The sequence below is a fragment of the Paramormyrops kingsleyae genome, chromosome 24 (assembly GCF_048594095.1).
Source record: "Paramormyrops kingsleyae isolate MSU_618 chromosome 24, PKINGS_0.4, whole genome shotgun sequence".
Lineage (NCBI taxonomy): Eukaryota > Metazoa > Chordata > Actinopteri > Osteoglossiformes > Mormyridae > Paramormyrops > Paramormyrops kingsleyae.
The window spans coordinates 13,690,445-13,717,380 of NC_132820.1; the positions used below are offsets into that span (position 1 = coordinate 13,690,445).

Genomic DNA, 26,936 nt, shown 5'->3' on the forward strand with positions numbered 1-26,936 from the left:
AGCTCTTGGAGAAGGCATTAGGCTAGGGGTTCACGTACTTTTCCCACCCTGCACTGTGATTGTTTACATGTTGTGTTCAATAAACACATGACAACATATAATGTTTGTGTAGTATTATTTTAAGCAGACTGTGTTTTTCTATTGTTGTGACTTAGATAGAGATCAGAGCACATTTTATGACCAATTCATGCAAAACTCCACGTAATCCCAAAGGGTTCACATACTTTTTCTTGCAACTGTATTAGCGGAAACATTATTTCCTGATATCCAGGATATTTGGTTTCCCCCTGTTCCACCCACTAGTTTATCCTCCTGTATTTATGTACCCGAGTGATTTTCAGACATTTCACATATTCTTTCCCCATAAGAGGGTGGGGGAACATATGTTTCACTTGATATTGCGTATTTAAAAATCACGTCAGTATGTCAAGTAATAAACCATCCTAAATATTGTATAGAACTACATAATATTGCACACATATATGAACACAACATAATTGGAACCACTGGTCACACTGGTCACAGAAATCTTAGCAGAATTATAAGTGTTACAAATCTATAGCTGTCTCATTAAGAACACCTTGACTGTATAGATCCTATGAAATAATTCTTTGAGAACATTTACAGCTGTGCTTCATACAGTTCGTCAAAGTAATAAATAATGCAGTATGTATGTGTGTATTTGGTATCCATACATGTGTCTATTACATGTCTCTGTTGTGACTAAAACTAGGTCCTAATAAAAATGTATCTGAGGAAGACTAGATAAAACTTATGTCTCTAGACATTTTACAATATGACTGATAAACAGATATTTAGAACATTTTAACCAGTTTACATTTTTAAAGCAATTTGTAAAAAGCATGTCTAGAATTTTACATACGCTGCACATCATTTCATTCAGGAGAACCTAGGCCTAATGACATTACATAGTCAATTATAAAACTATTCTAAATTAATAAAACTGCAAGCAAGCAGGCAAAAAATAAAAGAAAGCATAACGCATTAAAGAATAAAATAAAACAAACATACATAAATGTAAATGCATCATTACCAATGAATCTGTGTAATATGAAAATATCTGTGTCTAATATTTTAATTTATGTTATAATCACACCCAAGTAATTTAAAACTAATAACTAATGAGTGATGCTGTAAAGTACTTCACTATGCAAATGTGACGAAACTAAATGTTTCAGTTTTGCCATTCAACGATTTATGCGCGTTCTGCGGATAGTCAGGTGCATGATTTACAGTGCAGTGGAAGTTGAATAGCAAAGGGTTACTACCTAAAAAAGATAATAAATTAGATGTTAAGTTAAGCTGAAAAGAGTATAGGTTGCAAAATGGACCCAACTTTGTATGATGAGGTTCTGACTTATTTGACTTCTGGAAAATATCCTGAAAATCGGAAAGATATGTCATCCGACAACGTGCACATCAGTATGCTGTCAAAGGTAAGCACATATAAAACCTATATTTTCTGCATATTAATTTCTATAAAGTAATAATATTACATTAATAATAATTGAAAGTATATTTTTGTTGCAATTCTTTGTCATGTATTCAGAGATTGCAGTGTGACACTGTTTGTCTTGATTTCATCTGCCGAATGTCTTCACTAGGATAGTAATGCTAGACAGATGGATCTTGGAGCTACAATGATATATTATTAGAAAGCAAACTGTGTTTCTGAGTTCTGGTGGTTTGGGGCCAGACACTAAAAATGACAATAAAGGAGGAGGGGATTCTCTCTCCACCAGTGATCACCATCCAGTCTTGGTGGAGGGGAGTTGTGGACCGGCGGAAGGCCCGGGTTCGAAAGCAGGCTGCCGACACCATGCGCAGGTACAACCCATAACCGACAGTGTGTACTCGTCCATGAAGGAGGCACGCTCCGGGCTATAGCTGCATCTTCTGTGCTGAGGTCTTTAGGGTGGAGGAGGCACGCTCCGGGCTATAGCTGCATCTCTCCTTCTGCGCTGAGGTCTTTAGGGTGGAGGAGGCACGCTCCGGGCTATAGCTGCATCTTCTGCGCTGAGGTGTTTAGGGTGGAGGAGGCACGCTCCGGGCTGTACCTGCATCTCTCCTTCTGCGCTGAGGTCTTTAGGGTGGAGGAGGCACGCTCCGGGCTATAGCTGCATCTCTCCTTCTGCGCTGAGGTCTTTAGGGTGGAGGAGGCACGCTCTGGGCTGTACCTGCATCTCTCCTTCTGCGCTGAGGTGTTTAGGGTGGAGGAGGCACGCTCCGGGCTGTACCTGCATCTCTCCTTCTGCGCTGAGGTCTTTAGGGTGGAGGAGGCACGCTCCGGGCTATAGCTGCATCTCTCCTTCTGCGCTGAGGTGTTTAGGGTGGAGGAGGCACGCTCCGGGCTGTACCTGCATCTCTCCTTCTGCGCTGAGGTGTTTAGGGTGGAGGAGGCACGCTCCGGGCTGTACCTGCATCTCTCCTTCTGCGCTGAGGTCTTTAGGGTGGAGGAGGCACGCTCCGGGCTGTACCTGCATCTCTCCTTCTGCGCTGAGGTCTTTAGGGTGGAGGAGGCACGCTCCGGGCTGTACCTGCATCTCTCCTTCTGCGCTGAGGTGTTTAGGGTGGAGGAGGCATGCTCCGGGCTGTACCTGCATCTCTCCTTCTGCGCTGAGGTCTTTAGGGTGGAGGAGGCACGCTCCGGGCTATAGCTGCATCTCTCCTTCTGCGCTGAGGTCTTTAGGGTGGAGGAGGCACGCTCCGGGCCTGTACCTGCATCTCTTCTGGAAGCCTTGAGCAGTAGTAATGTTACATTCGAAACTGAGGCTTCGAAACGTGTATTGAGTATGAAGGGGCGTGTCCACTGAAGTCTCACTTTGAGGCCTGTAGCATTCTCAGAAAATCACATGATTGATGAGAAACAGAGCCTTGCTTCCCAGAGTGACATGCTGTTGATTTTACATTGATTTATTGATCATTCATTTAGTAATAGCACTAGCATTCTGTTTTTGCATATTTCTGTGCTGTGCAGCCACTTGCGCAGATCAGCCATCTGCGCAGTCAGTCAGGGGAGCTGGGCAGCATTGTGTGGGATGCAGGAAACATCATTGCTTTTTAATGACTGTCTACGAATTCGGCTTCTTTGGTTGTCATACTTATGTTTCTTACTCTTTCACGGTTTTTTAGCGCTATGCTTTAAATTCAATCTGTTCTTTCCTCCATTATTCTGTTCCTCCATCTCTCCTCTCTTCTGTCAGATGGAGCAAAAGGTGGTGGCTAGTGAGATCTTCAAGGATAAGGACAGCTATGCACAGAGTGTTCCTAGGCTCTTTGTCAGCACCAGACTAAGTGAGAACTAAATATATCTCTGTCACACACACACTCACACACACACGCACGCACGCACGCGCACACACATGTAGGGTATACATATCCTTATGGGGACCGCTCATTCATTTCAATGGGAAAAATGCTAACGCTAACTATGACAACCTTAACCCCTACCCTGCCCTAACCATAACCATAAGTAACCTAACAAAATACAAGAGTTTTTGCATTTTTAGTTTTTTCATAGCAGTCACCAATTTTTATAAAATAGAGTTTTCGCTTATGGGGACCAGTAAATTGGTCCCCATAAGGCAAAGAAAATGGATATGTATCACGTTATAGGGACATTATGTCCCCATAAGGATAGGTAAACCCGCTCACACACACATGCACGCACACTCGCACACACACGCATGCACGCACAAAGACGCACATGCACACACGCGCACGTGCGCACACACATACACACAGATACAAAAGCACACACGCACATGTAGGGTAAACATATCCTTATGGGGACCACTCATTCATTTCAATGCACATACATACACAAACATGCATACACGCACACACAGATACGCACACGCACACACACATAAACGCAATCACATGTTCTTAATTAACCAGTTGCTCATTGGCTCCACCTCCTTTGTGCTCCTGCCGTCTTATTGGCCACAGTTGCTCATTTGCCCCACCTCTTTTCCATTGCTGCCTCCTAAATGGCCATTTGTGGTGTGTGCCCTCCCTCAGACAGTGAAGATATCAAGCCCAAGGTGTTGCAGGTACTGGGTGATGACACAGTGCAGGTGAGTCCTGTAGCTGTCCTTGCTGTGTATGTCGGTGATGTGAAGATGTTCCCACAACATTTTGTTGGTTTGTTTTTCTGTTCTTTTTGGTATGGGGGTTGGACTTGCTGTCAAACAGCAGAGCTCAGCAGTGAGGGGCGGGGCCACACTGATCTTGCCTCAGTCATACAGCAGAGCTCAGCTATGAGGGGCGGGGCCACACAGGTCAGGCTGATGGGTTTGTCTCCATAGGCATCTCCGTCAGCTCCCTAAGCGATGGCATTTTTGTTCTGCATTTGCCTTATGAGGAGAAGAAGCAGAAGGTAAGAGTCGGTCTCAGACCTGATCATGTGACAGATTCTAATCATGTGACCATGTAGTTATGAGTCTTCACTCCAGACCTGCTGTGTGTGGTACGTGTTGATGTGCTAGTGTGTAAAAGTGCTGGCGTGTGGACAGGAAGGCATGTAGACATGCAGGCCTGTAGATGTGTACAGATACAGATGTGTAACAATGAAGACACGTAGATGTGCATACGTGTAGATGTGCAGACTTGTAGATGTGCAGGCATGTATAGGCATGTTGATATGTAGAGATACAGGCATGTAGTTATGAAGGCATGTGCATGTGCAGGCGTGTAGACATGCATGTGTACAGCCATGTAGGTGTGATGACATGTAGGCATGTAGATGTGCAGGTATGTAGATGTTAAGACATTCTTTGCATTCCAGGGTGATGTGGTCCTGCAGACTGAACATGTTATTGAGGCAGTGACCAAGCTAGCCATCAGCGCTGACAAGGTCCACAGTGTCAATGTCAGCCAGGACAGGTAAGGCAGTGCCAGATTGTCTGTCACCTCCTGGGATTGCATGTCTGCACCCTAAATCTGCTTGTGTGTCTGGTGTGCTGTGATTGGCTGATGTTGTATCCCTAACCCTGCTTTTGAATCACGAAGTGCCATGATTGGTTCAGGTGCTAAACATAACCCTACTTGTGTGTACTGGTGTACTGTGATTTGTTCAGGTTCAAACCCTAACCCTGCTTGTGTGTGTTGGTGCGCTGTGATTGGCTGATGTACTGTTTCCCTCCAGAGATGGGTTGCAGGTCATTAACTGGATTTGTCGTTTTTCCAGTTTTCATTCCATCAATTTTCCAGACATGTTACTTTTTCCACATTAAGTCTTTTTTTGTGGTAGAAAATGCAGGCTGACACAGTGCCTCCCCCCCCCTCCCCCTCCCCCAAGTATAAAGTTTGCAGTGGGCCGAGGAAAGGAAGCCGTCATTGATTTCACACCTGGATCCAAACTGGTGGTGGCCAAAGCCAAGAATGGACACCTGTCAGTGGTGAGTCCCAGTACTGACCTAGTTAAATGGAAGCAGGAAATCACATGTAAGCTCATTCAGCAATGCCTGTTAATCATGTGGGTTTAGAAAATAATTCACGTTTTGTTATTTAATCACATTAAATGGCCCCACATCTCCAATCCCGATGACAAGGTCCATCAACTCATCACAGAAGCAAAGCAGCAGCCAAAAGCCTTCTAGATGATTCTGATATAGCCAGGAAGTGATGAGCCTATCAGAGTCTGCATCTTCCTGTTATAACCAATCACGACAAAGCTCATCCCATACCAGTGACTTCAACATTCCAGAAATAAACATTCACAGTGTTTCTGTCTAATAAGGGGTGATTTAAGTGTTATGAAATCTTCTTCTGAAAGATACCTAGGTGCATTTGGACTAGTTCTGTGATGAGTTTTGCTCCTAGGGGAACATGATGGAGAAATACAGTAGATGGATCACCTCTGGGTTTGGTCTGAGAGGGAAATCTTTGCAGTTTCCTGTAGTCTAGTCTTCTATTACTTGGTGAATACGTCACATGATGGATTTTTGTAAACAGTGGTGGTCGCCCCCTTGTGTTAGCGATGGTGTATAGCATGTGCCAGGGCCAGTCCTTCTAATGCCATGTGTCAGACTCTAGCTCACAGTGTAAATATGGACTCACACGTGTGACTTGCATTTGCACCTGCTTGTTGTGCGACTGTCCATCTTCAGAGCAAAAACATATTTCAAGTCAAGCAGTAATTAAGAGAAAACTTCTTAATGGAGCATTGAAATTGAGCCAGAGAAACCAGCAGTTACAATCATCAGTCCAGCATTGCTACTGCACTTCCTGTTGTCTGCATGGGTGAGATTGTTCTTCCAGGAGCTTGTGTTGCACTTTGGCTAAAGGATGAATGAGTTAGTATCTCAGTTATCTGGTATCTGCACAGAAATATACCTTTTTGCTAATCATCAATCAGCGAACCTTTCTGAAAGTGATTTAAAAACTGTAATGTAACGTCACATAGTGTTACTGTAAACTAGGTGAAGATGAAGGTAAATGACATACTGACACAGCAAAACACTACAAGAAAATTGGAGTGGAGTTAGGAAATTACAGTTAAATGATTGTAAGTTTTCTGGTTTAGAGAGAAGACTTGGATCCAGAGAGAGAGAGACAGAGAGAGAGTGAGAGAGAGTGTTAATTGGAAGAGTGAAAACAGTGAAAGAAAGACAGAATGTTCCACTTGTCATGTTAGATTTAGCAAAGCGTAGCACACACACGGCAGAAACTGCCCGTGTCAGTAACCCAGTAACCCTACCTTATCACTTACACAGCTGTGTCAATGAGCTTTTTAAGATTTATGTTCCTTTAGAAGTGTAATCCACTTTATGTCTAACCCACCAATCAGAGATATGCACGCATGCACCAATCAGAAAGCTGCACTTGTGCTTGCCTTCAGGTACACATACATCACATATGCAATCTAACAAACCACAGCCACTCCTGTATATTAAACACGAGGGTGTATCCCAGTTCACTCTGATGTACCAAATTCAATACTTCATACTATTCCGTAGAAAATAATCTGAATAACCCATCAAGTCAAGAGCTTTAGGGTGAATTATCTAAATAAAAAGGTAAAAGTGAAAGATTTTGCCTGACTTTCTCCAGCCTCGTCTGAAACATCTTGTCTCTATCTACAGACGTGTTATTATAGGTTATTATAGACTCCTGTCTTCAATCTGACTTTTGTAGAGTCACTGCTGATGCGTGAAACAGATCTTTGATTACAGAGGGCAAAGCATCAGAAGCACAAAATAATGATTTGAGACGTCAACCAACGTCAAGCAAATATCAACCAGGAGTCTGGGGGGTTCATCATCCTCTAACAAACCCCAATTACCCCATTCTCAAACCACATCTACCCCAGACTCACTCCAATTACCCCATTCTCAGACCACATCTACCCCAGACTCACTCCAATTACCCCATTCTAAAACCACATCTACCCCAGACTCACTACAATTACTCCATTCTCAGACCATATCTACCGCAGACTAACCCCAATTACCATACTCTCAGGCCAAATCTACCCCAGACTCACTCCAATTAGCCCATTCTCAGGCCAAATCTATCTCAGACTCACTCCAATTAGCCCACTCTCAGACTACATCTACCCCAGACTCACTCCAATTAGCCCATTATCAGACCACAACTACCGCAGACTAACCCCAATTGCCCCACTCTCAGACCAAATTTACCCCAGACTAGCCCCATTCATCACACACACAGACCGCATCTACCCCAGACTAACCCCAATTATCCCACCCTCAGATCACATCTACCCAAAAGTAACCCCAATTGCCGCACTCTCAGACCACACCTACCCCAAACTAACCCCAGTTACCCCATTCTCAGACCACATCTACCCCAAACTAACCCCAGTTATCCCACACTCAGACCACATCTACCCCAATTATCCCACTCTTATATCACATCTACCCAAAAGTAACCCCAATTGCCCCGCTCTCAGACCACAGCTATCCCAGACTAACCCCATTTATCACACACTCAGTCCACAGCTACCCCAGACTAACCCCAATTATCCCACTCTCAGACCACATCTACCCCAAACTAGCCCCAGTTACCCTGCTCTCAGGCGACATTTATGCCAGAATAATCCATCTGGCCATAGAGTACTCAACATCTGTGGGAAGATGATTGGCAACCATTTAACCCTCATCCAACCAACTGGGGGCTGCAAAGACGTATATATTTTTTGTCATATCTCACAGGTGCTTTTTAAAATTCCAATTTTTTATGCATTTGTCAATCAATCAACATCATTATTTTCTATTTCTATTTTTAAAAATACAAATGTTTGTACAAATGCTGAACTATTTATTCAGTTAATGTTTGCCATGCGTCCTAATTTAAAGGATCACACAGTATCAAGGCATCTAGGGGCACTCTGCCAGTCAATTTGAAGAAGACAGGCAGAGATTTCCACATGGGCTCTGTAGACAACCTGACATACTGCTGTTCCTAAGGTAACATAATATTTAAAGTCCATCCATCCATTTTCTGCAACCGCTTATTCTATTAAGGGTGGTAGGGGGTCCGGAGCCAATCCCAGACACTATGGGAGCAAGGCGGGGGACAACCCAGGATGGGGCGCCCATCTGCTATGTTTTAATTTATACTGTGCATAATTTAAAATAACCTTTACAGTTCCTGTTTGCTATGTTGCATATACAGGAACACTACACCCCCTGCCAATTAATGTTTGAGTATTAAATACCGTAGTATCATTAAGGAAGGTTTACTGTTGATCGGTTGAGATTACGGTGTTCATGTGCTTTATTTATTCATACCTCTTATAATGTAATGTATAATCAGTTATGCACCTGTAGGTGGTGAGCTGAAATACAGCCTTGCAGCATTCATCACAAGTTCATTACAACTATATGACCATAATGTTTTTTCCCTACCATATTAATGTGGATTTGGATAAAAATGTCTTCCTTTTAAATAAATATAATTCATGTATATTTCTGTTAACCAAAGTCTCACTGTAGATAACAAAGGAGAGACATTTTACACCCTCACAGACCAAAAACAAGGGGTTTTAATTGCCGAGTTCAACATGTGACAACAACACAGTAATGACTGGCTAAGATGTTTCTGTGACTAATATAAACTCACCGTGTTTAGGGCAAGTACAGCAGTATGCATAATGCATCAGGACTCATACTGAAATACCCTATATTTGGATATATTATGTAACTCGTGATTTTGTAGGAATGTTGGTACCTTTGAGACACACATATACAAATATATCATATATGAATTTGGATGTGGCTACAACTGGAGAGGCTTGTAGTACATATTCTGCTAAATTTTTGTAATTGTTGTTGCAAATATTATGTACAAACCATGACAGAGACTTGAATGCATACATGGGTTTATATATCAGTTCATGAAATACATTACTGAGGAAACTGCGGTTGCTTTTAGTCCTATTTAATACGATTAAGCACAAACACACATCACAAGGAAGAGAAAGTATTATTTATAATTATTTATACAGCACACAATATCTACATATAAAAAAATATAGCATAGAAAAATCCAATAATACTATCGGACAAAATGGTGATGTAACAGAGAGCGGTGAGTTGGAGACCAGAGTCTTGACCCCGAGGAGTGAAACATAATTAATTTCTCTGTTGTGTCGCAAATCTTACAAATACCCTACTTTTCAAAAAGAAAAGAACTTACTTCCTCACGCATTTCCAAAAGTATGTTTTTGTCAAATCCCTCCAGCTCACTGGAAAACAACACATCAAGAGCACATATTATGGCCTAAATAAAGATATAATATAGGCATATAATATGAACAGTTCATGGTGCATCTTGTAATACTCAAGACATACCAAGGCCATGCAGAGTGCATACTGATAAAAGGGAGGGGAGGGGGGGAAAACACTTCAATACTTTATATCACAAGTGTTCAATTCAAGGTGGTCTCTTACAATTGTCACGCCCCGCTCGTCCGCTCCTCCCGTGTGCCACGCCCCCTCGTTAAACTAGTGTGGAATGCCGATGTCATTAGCTGTTTGCAGTTGTTTTCATTAGTCCTATGTATTTAAGTCCGCGTCAAAGTATGTTTCCCCAGTCCTGTCATTGAAATGCGTATTTATTGTATGTGCATTCATGCTGTTATGAGAAAAATTGCCGTGCATCTTAACATTTATGTGGATAATTTGTACTTCTTTCACATGCACAGTGATTTCTTGTCGTAACAGTGCGAATGCACATAGAATAAATACGCGTGAGTGAGTACTCTATGAGTACTTTCATACCAGTTATATGCCCCCTGCATATGATAATTTTTGCATATAAAATAAAGGGCCGACTTACGCAGGGTTGCCAACTTTGGTCAGCTGGTCGGCGTGACATTTTCAATTCGAGACAAGTCTACACACGTATTTACAAGTATATAACAGTTTTATTACCTTGTAGTCTGGAGGGTTTACAAACTGCCCCAACGCTTTAGAGGTAGCCAATTTTAGGTTTAAAATGGATTAAGAGATTCGCCATAAGATTTCTTGCTGTGCGCGTTTGAGTCTGAAAGCCCGAGTCTCGCGCCAGATGTGTCAGAGTTGGCAACCTGCTTACGGCCGAATCGGACCTACGACCGGTCAGTCCGAGCCGAACGCGGCCGAAAGTCGCCGATGAGCTGCACAGGATCGCATTGTGTGTTATGGTACGAATGGACGCCCGTGACAACAGCTTGATTACTTTTGAATCACATGCACTTATCTTCTCAAACTTCTTTCGAGATTCTTAAGCAGCGGTTGTATTTTGGAGACTTTAAGCATTCATAAAATGGAGAGCAAAGATATGAAAGTAGTTAAGATTATTATTAAAATTAAAATTAAAGTTAAAATAACAGCGAATGATTGTGAATCTTTTTCAGAAAAAATTCAGGAAAAGATCAACAGCGAGAAGAAGAAAGAAAAAGACGTGATGAAGATGGATGAGACGAACAAGCCTGCTTCGACACGGAGAGTGTGTGACATGCCGAAGGTAAAGCCCTGGCTTAATTAAGAGACCTTATTAGAACATAATTAGAGCATAAAATGTTCTATATCAATAATCTTTCCTTGTCTTAAAACAGAATACTGATAAGGCTGTCCGTGGTCAGAGGGTTTGCCGATGGAGCGGGAGGGACAGGCCACCCCCACAGGAGCAAGCAGGAGCCACTAAGAAGAGGCCCCAGTTAAAGTACCTCCACGGCACGGACAGCAACAGCTCCTGCGCCCAGCGACCAGAGAGGGGCCAGGGGCAGCGTCAGCGATCCGCGGACCAGCAACTCTTAGACAGGATACATGGACTCATGGGTTATGGCCGGAGACGGAAGACTGACAGAGACATTGCTGATGGACTTGTGGGTTATGGCCAGGGTAGGAGGGATGATAATAGAGACTTTATTGCTGATGGACTTGTGGGCTATGGCCGGGGTAGGAGGGATAATAGAAGTACTGTTTAATTGTTAATGTAGATATAAGATAGAATAAGATAAGATAGGATAAAATATGCTAAGTTAAGATAGGATAGGATAAGATAGGAACGGCTAAGATAAAATAGGATAAAATATGCTAAGTTAAGATAGAATAAAATAAAATAGGATAAAATATGCTAAGTTATGATATGATAAGATAGGAACGGCTAAGATAAAATAGGATAAAATATGCTAAGTTAAGATAGGATAAGATAAGATAGGAACGGCTAAGATAAAATAGAATAAGATATGCTAAGTTAAGATAGGATAGGATAAGATAGGAACAGCTAAGATAAAATAGGATAAGATATGCTAAGTTAAGATAGGATAAGATAAGATAGGAACAGCTAAGATAAAATAGGATAAGATATGCTAAGTTAGGATAGGATAAGATAGGAACGGCTAAGATAAAATAGGATAAGATATGCTAAGTTAAGATAGGATAGGATAAGATACGAAAAGCTAAGATAAAATAGGATAAGATATGCTAAGTTAAGATAAAATGAGATAAGAGCTTTACAATAAACCATATACTTACTATTTAAACAGTGTCTTTGTCATCTTTTCAGTGTTGTGTCTGTCTTGGGTTGAAAATTTTGCATCGTTGATTTATATTTGGCACTTTCCTAAACGTCAATAAGCAGAGATGGAGGAAAGGGAGGAAGGAACGGTTAAGTAAAATAATAATAATAATTAATTATTAAAAGCACAGTGTTACTTTATTTTGACATAGAAAGGGTCATTTCAGTGTTACTACCACCTATGAATTAATGGCTGCAAATGTTGATGTTAGACATTCCTGTAAAGAATGCTGAGTAAGTTTCATGATCAGGGTGTTAGTGTGGAACAAGCACAAATGTAACAGTATTTGAGGGAAGAGTGGGAAGGAGGGAAATGCAAGTAGACGGAGGTTCCTCGAAGCTCCGAGATGTGCTTGGCTGTAATAAATCTGGAATATAGCTATATAACATAGTTTTTGATAACAACAGCATTTGTTCTTTAGGCAAAATGGCAAGCAGATCAGAACTGGCCAGATCTGATGTTGCAGGTTTTATTGAAAGACAAAACAAAATTAAAAAGTGCTGAAGTTTGAATGACTGTGTATTTATTTCAGTTATTTTATATTGGGCTCAAGGATTGGTTTCATCATACAAATACAACATACATAATGTTTTCTTGAATTTACTGAAAAGTAAGTGATACCAGAATCAGAGGGTCAATAAGCTTTTAAGTAATAATTTGGATTGTGCTTGGGATAGAAGCTGCACGTTGTATTGAAGCAAAGTATAGATTTTCATTTGACAATATATGCAAATTAATTGTAATAATAATATTAGTAACATTCATCTTTAGATAACATTAATTACATAACTAATGATACTTTGAGAAAAAATGTTTTGTCATTATTATTTCGCTATTATCATTGCTTCTTACAGTAAATTATTCTTGATGCCCCCAGTCAGTAGCCCATGTTTATAAAATATGTGGGTAGGATGACGGTTAAACCCCCCCTGATTCACGTGCAGCATTTGATCACAGTTGATTGCATTCATGCTGGGAAGAGTCATCCCATCTTAGCAGAGTCGCTGCTGAAGCTGTGTGTGAGCTTATTCTCCAGGTCTGACTAGTCTTTGTGTGGCTGCCCACACTCCTGTCACAGTAGATAGTCCTGCCTGCCCTGCAGCTTCATCAATGAAGCGGCTCTTTCCTTGCATATAATTAATGTATCAGCTATGTACTTGCATCTATCACTGAAGCGGCTGCTTTCTTGCATTTGATCTACTACAGTTTTTTATAAGGTGTTTCCTTTGCTTTTGTCAGTCTCTGCCCGAATTCCCAAGTTTCTTTTGCAGTTTTTCCTGCTATCTCTGCCACAACCTCAGCTGCATTTTTTGCAGTCTCTCCTACACCGTCTGCTCTGGCTTTCAGCCCCTCTCCTATGGCTCCAGCTGCAGCCGAAACCCCCGCAGTTACCCCCCTGCCTGTCAGCAGGAGGCACTGTGAATGTGGTGATAATGAACACGAACATGCCATATTGCTGTGGAAATTAAGCATGTCTTGGGTGCAATTACTTTATGCTGTCAGGAGATGGCAGTGCAGAGCCACATAAAGCATAAGCACATGGGGAAGACATAGTGAGAGGTACTTATTTACAGTGGCGGATCTAGGATTTGTCTAAGGGGCCATCAGGAGGCCACAATATTCATAGGGGGGGCAAGTCTTTGTACTATATCCTTGCACACAATCCATGGATTTGGTAAGGTTTATACATTTCACCAGTCACACCATGTTGAAACACTTTAAATAAAAAGGCTTACACAGTAAATCTCCTTACCAATTTTACATACATTTTACTGTACATAGACAAAATACTCACAAACACACACAGCATGTGAGAAAATCCAGCTTTGTATTCATTTTTTAAAAACCTTTTTACTTTTTCACAAATACTCTCTCTCACAATCACAAAGTTCCATGTGGGTGACTACTGTACATTTTGCTCCTCTAAAACAACATTTGTCAGTTTTTGTGACAGGAACTGAATCGTCTTACAAATTCATTTATGTCTAATGCTTTTGCTCGTCGGGACTCAATACTCAGCACCCAAGATGACTGAAACACTCTTCTGTCATTGTTGTTCGTAAATGATTTTTAATCAAACTTAGGGCTGAAAGGCTGGCAGACTCACTCTTTTGGCCAAAAACTGAATTCCCGCCTGAGACTGACCCTTTCTTTTCATACTCTCTATCACTGCCAAACATTATAATATTAAGATACAAATGCAAATTACAAAGAAGCACATGAATTAGCATTACTTTTATTAGCGGAATGCTAATGTTCATGTCTAAACACAAGTAGGTAGGGTGACCAGACGTCCTCTTTTCCCTGGACATGTCCTCTTTTTGAGACCTTCCTTGCGTCCAGCCGGGTTTTTAAAATCGTCCGGGTTTTTGAGCTGCCCAAACATTCGTCACGTCATGGGCATCCTACACGCCTATTCACTTCCACTCACACTAGTGGATCGGATTCCCGCCCGCTCGCGCTACTCGAAATATTGCTAGCACCCCCCCATCCCGCTTGCTCTAAGGTGTCCTCCTCACCTTACAAGTAGGGCCTCAGATAACATTACTGTAAACCAGGGTTCTTCAAATCTGGACCTCGATTCCAAATCCAGGCCTTGTTTTCAGTTCTCCCAGGTAGTTAGTTTAATAATTACTGTTTCTAAATGGTCAGAGGCTTTGATGTTTGTCAGACTTAAGATACGTGACAGCTTTGAGTAAATAAGGATTTATGACTTACCAACAAACTCCTCAAAACGTTATCGGTTGAAAAACTTTCTCCGCAGTATCGTTCAAATCTTCTTCTTCTTCTGTAAGCTTTATTGACGCTTGACATTCCTATTTGGATCATTAGCACCATTAGTGTTTGGGCTTGGAATTGCATCCATCTAATCAGTCTCCGACGAAGGACAGATGAGTGACAGGACAGGGGCACTTCAGAGGGCCAGTCAGATTTCAGCTGGGGCCACTGCCACTGTGGCCCTGCCCTATAACCACCACTGCTTATTTACAATATCTCCTTTCATCACTGAACACAGGTTTCCTCATTCTGCTTAGCCAATGAAAAACCTAATTTCTCTATTTGTTTTTACCTGAACAGGCAGGTACTCTAAGCAGAAGCTGGGCTAAAATAACTGCAATTAACAGGCGGATTTCAGCCCTGCTGCTTCAGGGCAGTCAGTCATGCAGGAAGACAGTGTGCAGGAAGTCATGCAGGAAGACAGTGTGCAGGAAGTCATGCAGGAAGCAGCATGTCTACATCACCAGCAGCTAAACACAGAGATACAGAGAAACAGGATGTGATGCAACTACATACAGCAAAGCCCTATATATATATATATCCTCATGAGACCCAAGGAAAAAAGTCTACTTCAATTTTAGGTTATTTGTCTTTGGAGGAAATGACATCTTACAATATAGATTTTTTTAAAATGTATTTTTATTTTTAATTTCACAGCATGTCCTCTTTAGTGTACAACTGGAATAAATATGTTTCCTTACATCAGTGAAAAGATAGATGCAAAAACAAAATGTCCACTACAATGGACATAAATGAATGGGTGGGGTCTCAGGAGGTTACGACTGTAAAAGTGTCCTTTACAATATCTATGTGTATCGCTGTGATTGGCTGATGTACTGTTTCCCTCCAGAGATGGGTTGCAGGTCATTAACTGGATTTGTCGTTTTTCCAGTTTTCATTCCATCAATTTTCCAGACATGTTACTTTTTCCACATTAAGTCTATTTTTGTGGTAGAAAATGCAGGCTGACACAGTGCCTCCCCCCCCTCCCCCTCCCCCAAGTATAAAGTTTGCAGTGGGCCGAGGAAAGGAAGCCGTCATTGATTTCGCACCTGGATCCAAACTGGTGGTGGCCAAAGCCAAGAATGGACACCTGTCAGTGGTGAGTCCCAGTACTGACCTAGTTAAATGGAAGCAGGAAATCACATGTAGGCTCATTCAGCAATGCCTGTTAATCATGTGGGTTTAGAAAATAATTCACTTTTTTTTATTTAATCACATTAGATGGCCCCACGTCTCAAAACCCGATGACAAGGTCCATCAACTCATCACAAAAGCAATGCAGCAGCCAAAAGCCTTCTAGATGATTCTGATAGCCAGAAAGTGATGAGCCTATCAGAGTCTGCTTCTTCCTGTTATAACCAATCACGACAAAGCTCATCCCATACCAGTGACTTCAACATTCCAGAAATAAGCATTCACAGTGTTTCTGTCTAATAAGGGGTGATTTAAGTGTTATGAAATCTTCTTCTGAAAGATACCTAGGTGCATTTGGACTAGTTCTGTGATGAGTTTTGCTCCTAGGGGAACATGATGGAGAAATACAGTAGATGGATCACCTCTGGGTTTGGGCAGAGAGGGAAATCTTTGCAGTTTCCTGTAGTCTAGTCTTCTATTACTTGGTGAATACGTCACATGATGGATTTTTGTAAAAAGAGGAGGTCGCCCCCTTGTGTTAGCGATGGTGTATAGCATGTGCCAGGGCCAGTCCTTCTAATGCCATGTGTCAGACTCTAGCTCACAGTGTAAATATGGACTCACACGTGTGACTTGCATTTGCACCTGCTTGTTGTGCGACTGTCCATCTTCAGAGCAAAAACATGTTTCAAGTCAAGCAGTAATTAAGAGAAAACTTCTTAATGGAGCATTGAAATTGAGCCAGAGAAACCGGCAGTTACAATCATCAGTCCAGCATTGCTACTGCACTTCCTGTTGTCTGCATGGGTGAGATTGTTCTTCCAGGAGCTTGTGTTGCACTTTGGCAAAAGATGAATGAGTTAGTATCTCAGTTATCTGGTATCTGCACAGAAATATACCTTTTTGCTAATCATCAATCAGCGAGCCTTTCTGAAAGTGATTTAAAAACTGTAATGTAACGTCACATAGTGTTACTGTAAACTAGGTGAAGATGAAGGTAAATGACATACTGACACAGCAAAACACTGCGAGAAGATGGAGTTGAGTTAGGGAATTACGGTTAAATGATTGTAAGTTTTCTGGTTTAGAGAGAAGACTTGGATCCAGACAGAGAGAGAGTGAGAGAGAGTGTTAATTGGAAGAGTGAAAACAGTGAAAGAAAGACAGAATGTTCCACTTGTCATGTTAGATTTAGCAAAGCGTAGCACACACACGGCAGAAACTGCCCGTGTCAGTAACCCAGTAACCCTACCTTATCACTTACACAGCTGTGTCAATGAGCTTTTTAAGATTTATGTTCCTTTAGAAGTGTAATCCACTTTATGTCTAACCCACCAATCAGAGATATGCACGCATGCACCAATCAGAAAGCTGCACTTGTGCTTGCCTTCAGGTACACATACATCACATATGCAATCTAACAAACCACAGCCACTCCTGTATATTAAACACGAGGGTGTATCCCAGTTCACTCTGATGTACCAAATTCAATACTTCATACTATTCCGTAGAAAATAATCTGAATAACCCATCAAGTCAAGAGCTTTAGGGTGAATTATCTAAATAAAAAGGTAAAAGTGAAAGATTTTGCCTGACTTTCTCCAGCCTCGTCTGAAACATCTTGTCTCTATCTACAGACGTGTTATTATAGGTTATTATAGACTCCTGTCTTCAATCTGACTTTTGTAGAGTCACTGCTGATGCGTGATACAGATCTTTGATTACAGAGGGCAAAGCATCAGAAGCACAAAATAATGATTTGAGACGTCAACCAACGTCAAGCAAATATCAACCAGGAGTCTGGGGGGTTCATCATCCTCAAACAAACCCCAATTACCCCATTCTCAAACCACATCTACCCCAGACTCACTCCAATTACCCCATTCTCAGACCACATCTACCCCAGACTCACTCCAATTACCCCATTCTCAAACCACATCTACCCCAGACTCACTACAATTACTCCATTCTCAGACCATATCTACCGCAGACTAACCCCAATTACCATACTCTCAGGCCAAATCTACCTCAGACTCACTCCAATTAGCCCACTCTCAGGCCAAATCTATCTCAGACTCACTCCAATTAGCCCTCTCTCAGACTACATCTACCCCAGACTCACTCCAATTAGCCCATTATCAGACCACAACTACCGCAGACTAACCCCAATTGCCCCACTCTCAGACCAAATTTACCCCAGACTAGCCCCATTCATCACACACACAGACCGCATCTACCCCAGACTAACCCCAATTATCCCACCCTCAGATCACATCTACCCAAAAGTAACCCCAATTGCCGCACTCTCAGACCACACCTACCCCAAACTAACCCCAGTTACCCCATTCTCAGACCACATCTACCCCAGACTAACCCCATTTATCACACAGGCAGACCACATCTACCCCAAACTAACCCCAGTTATCCCACACTCAGACCACATCTACCACAATTATTCCACTCTTATATCACATCTACCCAAAAGTAACCCCAATTGCCCCGCTCTCAGACCACATCTACCCCAAACTAGCCCCAGTTACCCTGCTCTCAGGCGACATTTATGCCAGAATAATCCATCTGGCCATAGAGTACTCAACATCTGTGGGAAGATGATTGGCAACCATTTAACCCTCATCCAACCAACTGGGGGCTGCAAAGACGTATATATTTTTTGTCATATCTCACAGGTGCTTTTTAAAATTCCAATTTTTTATGCATTTGTCAATCAATCAACATCATTATTTTCTATTTCTATTTTTAAAAATACAAATGTTTGTACAAATGTTGAACTATTTATTCAGTTAATGTTTGCCATGCGTCCTAATTTAAAGGATCACACAGTATCAAGGCGTCTAGGGGCACTCTGCCAGTCAATTTGAAGAAGACAGGCAGAGATTTCCACATGGGCTCTGTAGACAACCTGACATACTGCTGTTCCTAAGGTAACATAATATTTAAAGTCCATCCATCCATTTTCTGCAACCGCTTATTCTATTAAGGGTGGTAGGGGGTCCGGAGCCAATCCCAGACACTATGGGAGCAAGGCGGGGGACAACCCAGGATGGGGCGCCCATCTGCTATGTTTTAATTTATACTGTGCATAATTTAAAATAACCTTTACAGTTCCTGTTTGCTATGTTGCATATACAGGAACACTACACCCCCTGCCAATTAATGTTTGAGTATTAAATACCGTAGTATCATTAAGGAAGGTTTACTGTTGATCGGTTGAGATTACGGTGTTCATGTGCTTTATTTATTCATACCTCTTATAATGTAATGTATAATCAGTTATGCACCTGTAGGTGGTGAGCTGAAATACAGCCTTGCAGCATTCATCACAAGTTCATTACAACTATATGACCATAATGTTTTTTCCCCACCATATTAATGTGGATTTGGATAAAAATGTCTTCCTTTTAAATAAATATAATTCATGTATATTTCTGTTAACCAAAGTCTCACTGTAGGTAACAAAGGAGAGACATTTTACACCCTCACAGACCAAAAACAAGGGGTTTTAATTGCCGAGTTCAACATGTGACAACAACACAGTAATGACTGGCTAAGATGTTTCTGTGACTAATATAAACTCACCGTGTTTAGGGCAAGTACAGCAGTATGCATAATGCATCAGGACTCATACTGAAATACCCTATATTTGGATATATTATGTAACTCGTGATTTTGTAGGAATGTTGGTACCTTTGAGACACACATATACAAATATATCATATATGAATTTGGATGTGGCTACAACTGGAGAGGCTTGTAGTACATATTCTGCTAAATTTTTGTAATTGTTGTTGCAAATATTATGTACAAACCATGACAGAGACTTGAATGCATACATGGGTTTATATATCAGTTCATGAAATACATTACTGAGGAAACTGCGGTTGCTTTTACTCCTATTTAATACGATTAAGCACAAACACACATCACAAGGAAGAGAAAGTATTATTTATAATTATTTATACAGCACACAATATCTACATATAAAAAAATATAGCATAGAAAAATCCAATAATACTATTGGACAAAATGGTCATGTAACAGAGAGCGGTGAGTTGGAGACCAGAGTCTTGACCCCGAGGAGTGATACATAATTAATTTCTCTGTTGTGTCGCAAATCTTACAAATACCCTACTTTTCAAAAAGAAAAGAACTTACTTCCTCACGCATTTCCAAAAGTATGTTTTTGTCAAATCCCTCCAGCTCACTGGAAAACAACACATCAAGAGCACATATTATGGCCTAAATAAAGATATAATATAGGCATATAATATAAACAGTTCATGGTGCATCTTGTAATACTCAAGACATACCAAGGCCATGCAGAGTGCATACTGATAAAAGGGAGGGGAGGGGGGGAAAACACTTCAATACTTTATATCACAAGTGTTCAATTCAAGGTGGTCTCTTACAATTGTCACGCCCCGCTCGTCCGCTCCTCCCGTGTGCCACGCCCCCTCGTTAAACTAGTGTGGAATGCCGATGTCATTAGCTGTTTGCAGTTGTTTTCATTAGTCCTATGTATTTAAGTCCGCGTCAAAGTATGTTTCCCCAGTCCTGTCATTGAAATGCGTATTTATTGTATGTGCATTCATGCTGTTATGAGAAAAATTGCCGTGCATCTTAACATTTATGTGGATAATTTGTACTTCTTTCACATGTACAGTGATTTCTTGTCGTAACAGTGCGAATGCACATAGAATAAATACGCGTGAGTGAGTACTGTATGAGTACTTTCATACCAGTTATATGCCCCCTGCATATGATAATTTTTGCATATAAAATAAAGGGCCGACTTACGCAGGGTTGCCAACTTTGGTCAGCTGGTTGGCGTGAGATTTTCAATTCGAGACAAGTCTACACACGTATTTACAAGTATATAACAGTTTTATTACCTTGTAGTCTGGAGGGTTTGCAAACTGCCCCAACGCTTTTGAGGTAGCCAATTTTAGGTTTAAAATGGATTAAGAGATTCGCCATAAGATTTCTTGCTGTGCGCGTTTGAGTCTGAAAGCCCGAGTCTCGCGCCAGATGTGTCAGAGTTGGCAACCTGCTTACGGCCGAATCGGACCTACGACCGGTCAGTCCGAGCCGAACGCGGCCGAAAGTCGCCGATGAGCTGCACAGGATCGCATTGTCTGTTACGGTACGAATGGACGCCCGTGACAACAGCTTGATTACTTTTGAATCACATGCACTTATCTTCTCAAACTTCTTTCGAGATTCTTAAGCAGCGGTTGTATTTTGGAGACTTTAAGCATTCATAAAATGGAGAGCAAAGATATGAAAGTAGTTAAGATTATTATTAAAATTAAAATTAAAGTTAAAATAACAGCGAAGGATTGTGAATCTTTTTCAGAAAAAATTCAGGAAAAGATCAACAGCGAGAAGAAGAAAGAAAAAGACGTGATGAAGATGGATGAGACGGACAAGCCTGCTTCGACACGGAGAGTGTGTGACATGCCGAAGGTAAAGCCCTGGCTTAATTAAGAGACCTTATTAGAACATAATTAGAGCATAAAATGTTCTATATCAATAATCTTTCCTTGTCTTAAAACAGAATACTGATAAGGCTGTCCGTGGTCAGAGGGTTTGCCGATGGAGCGGGAGGGACAGGCCACCCCCACAGGAGCAAGCAGGAGCCACTAAGAAGAGGCCCCAGTTAAAGTACCTCCACGGCACGGACAGCAACAGCTCCTGCGCCCAGCGACCAGAGAGGGGCCAGGGGCAGCGTCAGCGATCCGCGGACCAGCAACTCTTAGACAGGATACATGGACTCATGGGTTATGGCCGGAGACGGAAGACTGACAGAGACATTGCTGATGGACTTGTGGGTTATGGCCGGGGTAGGAGGGATGATAATAGAGACTTTATTGCTGATGGACTTGTGGGCTATGGCCGGGGTAGGAGGGATAATAGAAGTACTGTTTAATTGTTAATGTAGATATAAGATAGAATAAGATAAGATAGGATAAAATATGCTAAGTTAAGATAGGATAGGATAAGATAGGAACGGCTAAGATAAAATAGGATAAAATATGCTAAGTTAGGATAAGATAAGATAGGAACAGCTAAGATAAAATAGGATAAGATATGCTAAGTTAGGATAGGATAAGATAGGAACGGCTAAGATAAAATAGGATAAGATATGCTAAGTTAAGATAGGATAAGATAAGATAGGAACAGCTAAGATAAAATAGGATAAAATATGCTAAGTTAAGATAGGATAGGATAAGATACGAAAAGCTAAGATAAAATAGGATAAGATATGCTAAGTTAAGATAAAATGAGATAAGAGCTTTACAATAAACCATATACTTACTATTTAAACAGTGTCTTTGTCATCTTTTCAGTGTTGTGTCTGTCTTGGGTTGAAAATTTTGCATCGTTGATTTATATTTGGCACATTCCTAAACGTCAATAAGCAGAGACAGAGGAAAGGGAGGAAGGAATGGTTAAGTAAAATAATAATAATAATTAATTATTAAAAGCACAGTGTTACTTTATTTTGACATAGAAAGGGTCATTTCAGTGTTACTACCACCTATGAATTAATGGCTGCAAATGTTGACGTTAGACGTTCCTGTAAATAATGCTGAGTAAGTTTCATGATCAAGACAGGGTGTTAGTGTGGAAAAAGCACAAATGTAACAGTATTTGAGGGAAGAGTGGGAAGGAGGGAAATGCAAGTAGACGGAGGTTCCTCGAAGCTCCGAGATGTGCTTGGCTGTAATAAATCTGGAATATAGCTATATAACATAGTTTTTGATAACAACAGCATTTGTTCTTTAGGCAAAATGGCAAGCAGATCAGAACTGGCCAGATCTGATGTTGCAGGTTTTATTGAAAGACAAAACAAAATTAAAAAGTGCAGAAGTTTGAATGACTGTGTATTTATTTCAGTTATTTTATATTGGGCTCAAGGATTGGTTTCATCATACAAATACAACATACATAATGTTTTCTTGAATTTACTGAAAAGTAAGTGATACCAGAATCAGAGGGTCAATAAGCTTTTAAGTAATAATGTGGATTGTGCTTGGGATAGAAGCTGCACGTTGTATTGAAGAAAAGTATAGATTTTCATTTGACAATATATGCAAATTAATTGTAATAATAATATTAGTAACATTCATCTTTAGATAACATTAATTACATAACTAATGATACTTTGAGAAAAAATGTTTTGTCATTATTATTTCGCTATTATCATTGCTTCTTACAGTAAATTATTCTTGATGCCCCCAGTCAGTAGCCCATGTTTATAAAATATGTGGGTAGGATGACGGTTAAACCCCCCCTGATTCACGTGCAGCATTTGATCACAGTTGATTGCATTCATGCTGGGAAGAGTCATCCCATCTTAGCAGAGTCGCTGCTGAAGCTGTGTGTGAGCTTATTCTCCAGGTCTGACTAGTCTTTGTGTGGCTGCCCACACTCCTGTCACAGTAGATAGTCCTGCCTGCCCTGCAGCTTCATCAATGAAGCGGCTCTTTCCTTGCATATAATTAATGTATCAGCTATGTACTTGCATCTATCACTGAAGCGGCTGCTTTCTTGCATTTGATCTACTACAGTTTTTTATAAGGTGTTTCCTTTGCTTTTGTCAGTCTCTGCCCGAATTCCCAAGTTTCTTTTGCAGTTTTTCCTGCTATCTCTGCCACAACTTCAGCTGCATTTTTTGCAGTCTGTCTTACACCGTCTGCTCTGGCTGCAGCTCTGGCTCTTTTAGCCCCTCTCCTATGGCTCCAGCTGCAGCCGAAACCCCCGCAGTTACACCCACTATTTCTACTACTGCTCCTGCACTACAGATTTGTCTCAGTTTGACTGAAGGCTCATAGCAATGTGCTAAGATCAAGCCTGTCAGCAGGAGGCACTGTGAATGTGGTGATAATGAACACGAACATGCCAAATTGCTGTGGAAATTAAGCATGTCTTGGGTGCAATTACTTTATACTGTCAGGAGATGGCAGTGCAGAGCCACATAAAGCATAAGCACATGGGGAATACATAGTGAGAGGTACTTATTTACAGTGGCGGATCTAGGTTTTGTCTAAGGGGCCATCAGGGGGCCACAATATTCATAGGGGGGCCAAGTCTTTGTACTATATCCTTGCACACAATCCATGGATTTGGTAAGGTTTATACATTTCACCAGTCACACCATGTTGAAACACTTTAAATAAAAAGGCTTACACAGTAAATCTCCTTACCAATTTTACATACATTTTACTGTACATAGACAAAATACTCACAAACACACACAGCATGTGAGAAAATCCAGCATTGTATTCATTTTTTAAAAACCTTTTTACTTTTTCACAAATACTCTCTCTCACAATCACAAAGTTCCACGTGGGTGACTACTGTACATTTTGCTCTTCTACAACAACATTCGTCAGTTTTTGTGACAGGAACTGAATCGTCTTACAAATTCATTTATGTCTAATGCTTTTGCCCGTCGGGACTCAATACTCAGCACCCAAGATGACTGAAACACTCTTCTGTCATTGTTGTTCGTAAATGATTTTTAATCAAACTTAGGGCTGAAAAGCTGGCAGACTCACTCTTTTGGCCAAAAACTGAATTCCCGCCTGAGACTGACCCTGTCTTTTCATACTCTCTATCACTGCCAAACATTATAATATTAAGATACAAATGCAAATTACAAAGAAGCACATGAATTAGCATTACTTTTATTAGCGGAATGCTAATGTTCATGTCATGTAGGGTGACCAGACGTCCTCTTTTCCCTGGACATGTCCTCTTTTTGAGACCATGAAATTGCGTCCGGCCGGGTTTTTTAAATCGTCCGGGTTTTTGAGCTGCCCAAACATTCGTCACGTCATGGGCATCCTACACGCCTATTCACTTCCACTCACACTAGTGGATCGGATTCCCGCCCGCTCGCGCTACTCGAAATATTGCTAGCACCCCCCCATCCCGCTTGCTCTAAGGTGTCCTCCTCACCTTACAAGTAGGGCCTCAGTTAACATTACTGTAAAACTGTGCCACTGTGGCCCTGCCCTATAACCACCACTGCTAATTTACAATATCTCCTTTCATCACTGAACACAGGTTTCCTCATTCTGCTTAGCCAATGAAAAACCTAATTTCTCTATTTGTTTTTACCTGAACAGGCAGGCACTCTAAGCAGAAGCTGGGCTAAAATAACTGCAATTAACAGGCGGATTTCAGCTCTGCTGCTTCAGGGCAGTCAGTCATGCAGGAAGACAGTGTGCAGGAATTCATGCAGGAAGACAGTGTGCAGGAAGTCATGCAGGAAGCAGCATGTCTACATCACCAGCAGCTAAACACAGAGATACAGAGAAACAGGATGTGATGTAACTACATACAGCAAAGCCCTATATATATATCCTCATGAGACCCAAGGAAAAAAGTCTACTTCAATTTTAGGTTATTTGTCTTTGGAGGAAATGACATCTTACAATATAGATTTTTTTAAATTTATTTTTAATTTCACAGCATGTCCTATTTAGTGTACAACTGGAATAAATATGTTTCCTTATATCAGTGAAAAGATAGATGCAAAAACAAAATGTCCACTACAATGGACATAAATGAATGGGTGGGGTCTCAGGAGGTTACGACTGTAAAAGTGTCCTTTACAATATCTATGTGTATCGCTGTGATTGGCTGATGTACTGTTTCCCTCCAGAGATGGGTTGCAGGTCATTAACTGGATTTGTCGTTTTTCCAGTTTTCATTCCATCAATTTTCCAGACATGTTACTTTTTCCACATTAAGTCTTTTTTTGTGGTAGAAAATGCAGGCTGACACAGTGCCTCCCCCCTCCCCTCCCGCTACTGGGGAGAGACGGAAAGCCCAAATAAATATTAAAAGTAGACAATGTAAAAGGCCTACCATTAGTGGTCTGTATTTGAATGCTAGGAGTATTAGAAACAAAATTAATGACTTAGAGGCTTTAATTTCTTCAGACAATTACGACATTATAGGAATAACTGAAACATGGATGAGTGACAATGATGGTGATGAATATAATATGGATGGTTATACGTTGTTCCGTAGAGACCGGATAGGCAAGAAGGGAGGTGGTGTTGCAGTATACGTAAAAGAAAACTTGCAGGCAAGGGAACTCACTGATAAAAATTAAAATTCAGAAGCTGTATGGATCAAACTTGATGCTAAAGATTCAAATGGCCTAATTGTCGGGGTTTGTTATAGGGCACCTAATGTAGCTGTAGAGGAAAGCAGAATATTATATGATGATATCAGGATTATGAGTAATAAAAATGATGTGGTGGTTATGGGTGATTTTAATTTACCTGGGATACAGTGGGACACAGTCTCTGGCTCTTCTGTAAATGAACTTGAGATGGTGGAATTAGTACAGGATTGTTTTTTTACTCAGTTTGTTAATACTCCTACCAGGGGAGAAGCCCTTCTTGATCTCGTTTTTTGTAATAACCAGGATAGGATTGGAAAATTAGAGGTTTTAGACCCATTGTACGGTAGTGATCATAACATGGTTAAATTTGAGGTTAATTTTAGTGTCCGAAGAGCAAAGTCTAAATTAAAAGTATACAATGTTAGGAAGGCTAACTTTAATGATATGAGACGGAAATTAGAAACTGTAAACTGGACAGAGTTAAATAGCAAAACAGTTGAAGAGGCATGGGAATTTTTCAAAAGCACATTGTTGCAAGTGCAAGAGGACTTCATACCTGTTTCCAGCAAAACTAAATCTAGGAAACGACAACCAAGGTGGTTTACTAAGGAAATTAAGAATAAAGTCAGGAGGAAAAGGGCTCTGTTCCACAACTGGAAAATAACTAATGATTTCAAAATCAAGCAGGAGTATCTAAGTCTACAGGCAGAGTTAAAAAATGACATTAGGCTATCAAAGAGGGATGTAGAAAGAAAAATTGCATTGGAGGCTAAGCATGACAGTAAAGGTTTCTTCCAATAT

General features: G+C 40.9%; 3 long non-coding RNA genes across 11 annotated transcripts in view; 2 read left to right on the forward strand and 1 right to left on the reverse strand.

The window, feature by feature from the left end:
• Nucleotides 1-228: 228 nt before the first annotated feature.
• On the forward strand, nt 229-18,276 carry LOC140582405 (uncharacterized). Of its 3 annotated transcripts, XR_011985365.1 has the most exons (8): nt 229-1,457; nt 1,764-1,848; nt 3,225-3,315; nt 4,045-4,402; nt 4,811-4,908; nt 5,324-5,423; nt 10,889-10,998; nt 11,090-11,784. It is a non-coding gene; the product is annotated as an uncharacterized lncRNA (long non-coding RNA). The 3 variants fall into 3 exon arrangements; XR_011985364.1 differs by lacking the exons at nt 229-1,457; nt 1,764-1,848 and having other exon boundaries at nt 2,871-3,315; XR_011985366.1 differs by lacking the exons at nt 229-1,457; nt 1,764-1,848; nt 10,889-10,998; nt 11,090-11,784 and adding an exon at nt 16,058-18,276 and having other exon boundaries at nt 2,874-3,315.
• Nucleotides 9,463-26,936, reverse strand: part of LOC140582410 (uncharacterized) — a 36,376-nt gene continuing 18,902 nt past the window's right edge. For 6 of the 7 annotated variants that reach the window (XR_011985376.1, XR_011985373.1, XR_011985375.1 and 3 more), the window contains 4 exons: nt 22,308-22,395; nt 20,144-20,192; nt 12,012-12,099; nt 9,463-9,736 (listed from right to left, as the gene is read on the reverse strand). This is a non-coding gene — a long non-coding RNA (uncharacterized lncRNA). The remainder of the gene's footprint in view (nt 9,737-12,011; nt 12,100-20,143; nt 20,193-22,307; nt 22,396-26,936) is intronic. The other variant, XR_011985377.1, reaches the window with a different exon arrangement.
• On the forward strand, nt 21,151-22,315 carry LOC140582408 (uncharacterized). The gene is made up of 2 exons (XR_011985369.1): nt 21,151-21,454; nt 21,546-22,315. It is a non-coding gene; the product is annotated as an uncharacterized lncRNA (long non-coding RNA).